We start from the raw sequence: 7,568 nt of genomic DNA on the forward strand, positions 1-7,568 counted from the left end.
AATGACGTGCTGTACCGTCTGGCCCGGATCGCCTGGTTGCCACTCCGGTATCATCCAACGTAAGTAGTTGGCTATTCATGTCAATGGCTCATTTCAAACAAACACGGTTGGTGAATCCATATTTCTTTCTCTTCGACCAAATAGCTTGCTCAACTGTGATGTAGTGGCCACCTTTCTTGTCACCGGCCAAGTCGTCTGGTCGACCAAGTCATGCCTGTGCGCGACGGTGACGGCCTCCTCCTGCCGTAGGTTCCGCCTCGTCATCCCCCATCCGCCTTGGCCGTACAGCAGGACTGGCTGACTGCTCCATCATGCCGATGAATCTTTGCCGATCGCCTTTGATTTCATCTTGTCCGAGTTCTTTGAGGAGGGAGTGGTGTGGGAGAATGCGGACTCGTTCCTGGACAGAACGCCTTTCTGGCACTTCCTGGGCGACCTGGGGGGATCGCCGGGGAAATTGATCCCTGCCCTCAAGCAGGCCATCGCAGCCCGTTTTGGCCAGGGGCCGTCCGACGGAGTGGTTGCGCTCGCCAAATGGAATTCCGCCTCACCTACTTGGTGGACATCACCGAGGGTAGGTGGGTAGGCGGATGTACGGTACAGCAGCCTAAGTACCGGTCGAACTTGTCCTGATTTGGAAATCTACACCGGTTTGGCCCTTTTTCCCGCCTTCGGCTTAGGGTAAGGGTAGGGTTGCCATATGTGCATGGTGACCGTCAGATTTGTGTGGCGCTTTTCGGGCCATGACATAATTTAAGCCTTTGTAGCTTGACTAAAGTCTCAAGGAGCAGTTTGCTAGCCTCAAGGTATCGTGAGGGGCTCAGTAGTGTATTATGCATGTGTTGATGCACAAGCGGTCGTCATGTGCCATTTGCCTTCTTCATCAACCTTTGTTGTATGTTTATAGCTTAAAATGTGGCATTCCATAACTGCGTTTGGATGGCAAGCCTCAAAAAGGAAACGTAGGTAAAAAGGCGCAGATTCGTCTGCCTACGATGTTTCAAACCCTTGAGAACGGTTGGTGGCCCTGAAAAGGGCCGGTTGAGTTGGCTTTGGATGGTGAAGCGGGAGGTGGATGGATGTCGCCTGCCTATACGTGGAGCGACTCTGGACGGCAAGGGGAATGAGGGTGGGGCAATCCCGTTCGACGAGGCCAAATGGCTTGGCGCCAAATCCCCGCACGAACCGAAGGGGATGACGAGGCGGAACCTACGGCAGGAGAGGCCGTCACCGTCGCGCACAGGCATGACTTGGTCGACCAGACGACTGGCCGGTGACAAGAAAGGTGGCCACTACATCACAGTTGAGCAAGCTATTTTGGTCGAGAGAGAAAGAAATATGGATTCACCAACGTGTTTGTTTGAAATGAGCCATTGACATGAATAGCCAACTACTTACGTTGGATGATACCGGAGTGGCAACCAGGCGATCCGGGCCAGACGGTACAGCACGTCATTGAGGTGGACGTGCGTTGACCTCAAATAGGTGTTTTCAACCAAGACACCTCGGAGAAATCCACCCTCTCGATCAAGTTGATGACCGTCCTCACCCCTTGGCCGACCTTGGTGATTTCGAGTACATACTCAATTGCCTGGATCCGGATCAGGATACCGGTGTGGCAATACATCGCCGGGCCAAGACCGCCACTCACGCCGCCTGGTGAGCGCCGCTTGAAGGCAGCTTGCTCCCGAGGGGAAGTTGGCCACCTCCCTCGCGTCAAACAATTCGCGAGACCGCCACGGCCCCACCCACCTACCCTCGGTGATGTCCACCAAGTAGGTGAGGCGGAATTCCATTTGGCGAGCGCAACCACTCCGTCGGACGGCCCCTGGCCAAAACGGCTGCGATGGCCTGCTTGAGGGCAGGGATCAATTCCCCGGCGATCCCCCCAGGTCGCCCAGGAAGTGCCAGAAAGGCGTTCTGTCCAGGAACGAGTCCGCATTCTCCCACACCACTCCCTCCTCAAAGAACTCGGACAAGATGAAATCAAAGGCGATCGGCAAAGGATTCATCGGCATGATGGAGCAGTCAACCAGTCAGATGGGTCGTTAGAATACGACTGAATCCAAGGTTGGAATCTGCGCCTTTTTACCTACGTTTCCTTTTTGAGGCTTGCCATCCAAACGCAGTTATGGAATGCCACATTTTAAGCTATAAACATACAACAAAAGGTTGATGAAGAAGGCAAATGGACATGAGACCGCTTGTGCATCAACACATGCATAATACACTACTGAGCCCTCACGATACCTTGAGGCTAGCAAACTGCTCCTTGAGACTTTAGTCAAGCTACAAAGGCTTAAATTATGTCATGGCCCGAAAAGCGCCACACAAATCTGACGGTCACCATGCACATATGGCAACCCTACCCTTACCCTAAGCCGAAGGCGGGAAAAAGGGCCAAACCGGTGTAGATTTCCAAATCAGGACAAGTTCGACCGGTCCTTAAGATAATATGTGAATTTATGATTGAATGATTGATTGATTGGGCGGGAATGGTATCATTTGATCGATAGGATACGCGAAAAGCAAAGATGCTCAGCTCCGTTTGTCGAGGAACGATGATGGTGGCACTTGGACAGAATATACATCATAACCAGGGCTCGAAGTAACGCTACCGGTTAAAGCGTTACTTTTCTGAAAAAGTAACGGTAACGGAACGGGTTTTCTTAGCCTTCCCATCCCCTTACCTTTATATTCTTCTCTACTTACCCAGCGAATGCTTTTCCAATTTCCCTCTCAAATGCAATGATTTAATGCCTCTGATGGGAACAAAAATAAAAGAATCGCAGAAGTCATTTGTTTCACGTCATATTCACTAAACGTTCAAAATGGTTTTAGCCTTTTTCCGAAGGTTTAGGTCCTCTTCATTTTGTGCAAAAGTAACGCGTAGCGCTAACAGCAACGGTAACGCGTTGCTTTCTTTTCGGCAACGGTTCAAGCACTGATCATAACTACTCTCTTTTCAAGTTTGCTTGATAATTGTGTGCAGGCTTTGTTCACCTCTGCGGTCGAGCGTTTTCAACATGGTCAATGTTCTCATTTTAAATTAAAAGACAAACCTCTCCATACACAGTTTAATGAATGAATATAATTGACGTCCATCCTCGGTATGCGAATACAAACAAAAGAATAGAAAGGTTGCAAAATCGCTCAGTTGAGCAGCATTCCTTCACCCTAGACAATTATTACTTCCTTTCAAAGAATCGTGTATCATGAAGATAAGCCACCCTTTAGACACCTCTTCTCGATTGTATCAGTTGAGAAACAAACAAATAAAGGCCCTTTTGATGGTCAAGAGAGGAACGAGAAACTGGTATGTTTTACCTTTTAGGCTCGTTACTATTACATCATTTTGAAATGCAATGGGATCACGGTTTCTTTTTTGAAAAGAGGAACAAATAAACAAAATAGAAAAAAAAGAAATACTGACATGTTGTTACATATAATTTCGTTACTACTTTTGTCCATGAAGGAATTGCCCAAAAAAGAATTAGAATTTACAAAGAAATATCAATGTATGGCGGAATTATTTTCTTGCTTGCTTTTTTTCCCTATTAAATAATCAAATTGGTACTTTGGATTAACACTCCTTTACCTCTGACCATCTTGAAGCTCTAACAACATCCACAACTTTCTAAATGACCTTACAGATGCTCCCAAAATGTAAATCATGTTAAAATCAAATAGCATGCATAGCTTCATACTAGTAAAATATGTTGCTCCATAAAGTTGAAGGTTTTGCCACTTTTGTTGAGCTTACGAATTCATAACAGTTCCGTTGTACAGGGATTACAGGAAGAGATAAGTTCGCTCAGTTATCACGGCAATGATTACTTTTATCTCACTCTCAGGAAAGACCATAGATTTGGTTATTTCAGCCATTAAAGCAGCAACTAATGTCGTATTTTTAATCGGATTTTATTGGTTGGACCACCCAGTCATCAAGAGTAGATATAAAACATGGTGTTTAGAATGCTGTTAAGTAACTTTTAACTATGCTCTCAAGACTTTTAAAGACGGTTTTTGATATCAATAAATCGAGACGTTCAATTTCTGTTTTGCCAAAAAGCTCAGTTGTCGGTCAAAAAAGTATAAAATGACACTCAAAGCACACTTACCGGCACATCGGACTAAAAGTACAGAATATCAAAACCATTAAAGATGTTAGTTTCCCCTTCTGCAGAAATTTCTAAGACATTTATCAAGCGGTTACTCAGCTATTACAAGTTGAATGTTCCAGTTTTCATCAAAATTGAGTTATTTTCGTTGTATTACTTGATGTTATATTGAATCTTTGGTTTTTTTTTTTTTTTTTTTTTTTAATTTCTGGTCGCAGGAACACGAGATATACACGAGATATTTTTCACGGGCTTTTCTCAACGACCTCCCTCGAGTGACAGATTTCAAAATTACTGTTTGCAGACAATACCTACCACCTTTCAGCACTTTGGCAGCAATTTAAAGGAGATGGAAGAAGATGTTAATATATGTATGTCCACTGGTTCCACTACGTAAATCTAGGTTAGGTGACAACAGTTTCTTATGTTTCCGTAGCCGCCAGTTTCTGTTACAAAGAAGACCACGCTGTCTGAAGAAGAGTCGAATAAAGTATCTCCATGTGCAACGACGTAGAAAATCTTAGTCCTCCATTAGCTTGTACTTCACGACCTCTAAAACTAAATTTCAACAGTTATGGGTCCAGATTCATGTTTGTTGAAGTTAAGAGGAAGGATGTCTATCAATCACAAGACCGGGTTTATCCACTAACCGGGGCGAATTACCCAACGTGGAAGGTTCAATGTCGAATGACGTTGATCAAGGACGGTCTGTGGGGAATCGTTGACGGGACCGAGTAGGCGCCCATGGAGGAGACCGGCGAGGTCGCTCGGAAGTTTGTCGCGAGGCGAAATCGTGCATTGGCCACCATTGTGTTGGCAGTGGATCCGAGTTTATTTATTCTGTTGGGTAATCCTACCGACCCGGCCGAGGTGTGGAACCGGCTGGAAGGTCAGTTCCAGCGCAAGACCTGGCCAACAAGTTAGAGCTGCGCAAGAGGTTATTCAGTTGTCGTTTGGCCGATGGTGGGGATGTTCAGGACCACCTCAAAGCCATTACTGAGATTTTCCACGAGCTGGCGGTGGTGGGCAACCCAATAGAGGAAGAAGATCAAGTCGTCTATCTTTTGGCAAGTTTGCCGGAGAGTTACAACGTTTTTGGTCACGGCACTGGAATCCCATGCTGAGGTCCCGGATTGGGAGGTCGTAACTGAGCGTCTACTTGGCGAGGATCGCAAGAGGCGTGGGTCGGATGCCAAAGAGGCCGAGAAGGGCCTAGCGCCACTCAACACAGGAGTGTGGAGTGTTTTCGTTGTGGGAGGTTCGGACACGTCAAGAAAAACTGCCGGGTGAGAATGCAGGGAAGAATTCCAAGACCAAGCTTCAATCAAAGGAGGAAGGCCTACAAGGCTGGGTTGGCAGTCAATCCATGTGAAACGGATTATGGTCTCCCGCGGGGTCACACCTCGACTAAAACTTGGATTGATCGACGACAAGCCTGGATCGTCGATTCGGGAGCCACGTGTCACATGTGCAATCAAGTGGATGCATTGAAGAACCCATTGATGATCAAGCTCTGAGATTACGTTAGGTGATGGTAGAGCAATTGAAGCCAAGAAGCGGGTCGTATTAAACTGGTCACGCGCCTTCAAGATGGAGCTCAAACGGTCACACTTCATGACGTTCTGTTTGTTCCGATTTGGCATTAATTGCTCAGTATTTCGAAGGCCTCCGAAGGGGAGTGTCTGTGGTTTTAATGGTGACAGATGTTTCATCAGAAATAGGAACGATGTTCTGATGGGCTTGCGAAGAGGATCGACCTTCTGTACCATTTGGATGTGTTCAATCGGAGCAGGCCATGGTTTGAACCAAGTTCAGCAAAGGTCCACTTTTACCAACTGGCATCGACTTTGGGACATCTCGGATGGAGTGTCAACGAGCTGATCAAGAAAAGATTGGTGACGGACTGAATCTTGAGCCGGTGAGGACGGATATGGTCTGTGAGCCATGTGTCAGTGGAAGACTTCATCGTTCCTCGTTCCCGCATCAATCTCAGACTAAGTCAAGCCAGAAATAGAATCGTGCACAGCGATGTCTGGGGGAAGCTAGACGTACCGTCTCTCTAGTGGAGGTCAATATTTTGTAACGTTTATTGACGATAAGACGAGGTTCGTTTGGGTGTACGTTCTGAGAAACAAAAGTGAAGTCTTTCAGACATTTCGAAAGTGGAAGACGATGGTCGAGAAGGAGTCTGGCAAACGCATCAAAACCTTCGCACTGATACGGGGAGAGTATCTTCCAGAGATTCGCCGATTATCTGACCAATGAAGAATCCGACACGAACTTACCATTCCAAATCATCCGCAACAGAACGGTGGTTCAGAGAGGATGAATCGAACTTGATTGAGTCTACGAGGCATCAATACACCCGATACCGCATCGATCTGGCAGAGTCGTCTGCAGAGTTCCTACTTGCGCAATCGGAGTCCCACTAGAGCAAAAGGAAGATCCTTATGAGGCGTGTACTGGGAGGAACCAAATGTAAAGCCATTTGCGTCGATTGGCTGCATGCCTACAGTCATGTAGAAAAAGGAAAAGGGGCAAGTTGGATTCGAAATCTCAAGCATTGCTCATGCTTGGTATGGAGTCGACGTGAAGGGGTATCGCCTCTATGATTGTGAAAAACGAAGAGTGTTCCATAGCAGAATGTCCTTTTTGACGAAAAAAGCAATTGGTTCCAGAAGAAGAAGAGATGGCTGAAACACCCGGTTCCTACTTAATTTCAAGATACGTCGTTTGATCTAGGGAGAGGAGCTCCAGTATGAAGAAGAAGAAGATGCAAAGGTCCGAAACGAAGACGAAGAAATTGTCGACCAATTCGAAACCGTAAACCTCCAGAACGACTTGGAGAATGGACATGCCCTGCATTTGTCGATGATCCAACGTCTTCCAACGAAGCGTTTCAGCGGGATGATTGTGAAGAGTGGAAAAAGCAATGTCGAGAAGAAATTCAAGTCGTTGGAAGAACATGATGTTTGGGATTTGGTCGAGAAACCCAAGTTTTTTCAAATTGAACGGGATGAGCATGGTATCCAGTAAGATATAAGGCGGTGTTGTTGCTCAAGGATTTCCCAACAACTTGGATTGGACTATGAAGAGACCTTTTGCCCAGTGGCTCGTTTTGAATCAATTCGAACCTTCTAGCTATTTCGGCATTGAAAACTTGGAGTTGCATCAAATGGACAATTTCTAGGCGTTCGTGAACGGTGAACTTCAAGAGGCAGGGTATGGTGCGGTCAGGCCCAGGGGAAGCGACTACCGCGACGGAAAGGAAAAAGACAGGTGGTGGAAACTGGAAAAAGAGGCGGATACCACTAAATGTAAGTAACCTCGGTGCGGGAATGTCATGAGGACGGAATAAAAGAGCAGTGGTTCGATCAGACACCGGGGAGCCAGCTGGAGACCGCAGAAGAAGGAGGGGGAAAGACAGGGCGTGCGGTGAGGGGAGAA

The sequence above is a fragment of the Tigriopus californicus genome, chromosome 10, assembly GCF_007210705.1.
Source record: "Tigriopus californicus strain San Diego chromosome 10, Tcal_SD_v2.1, whole genome shotgun sequence".
Classification (NCBI taxonomy): Eukaryota; Metazoa; Arthropoda; class Copepoda; order Harpacticoida; family Harpacticidae; genus Tigriopus; species Tigriopus californicus.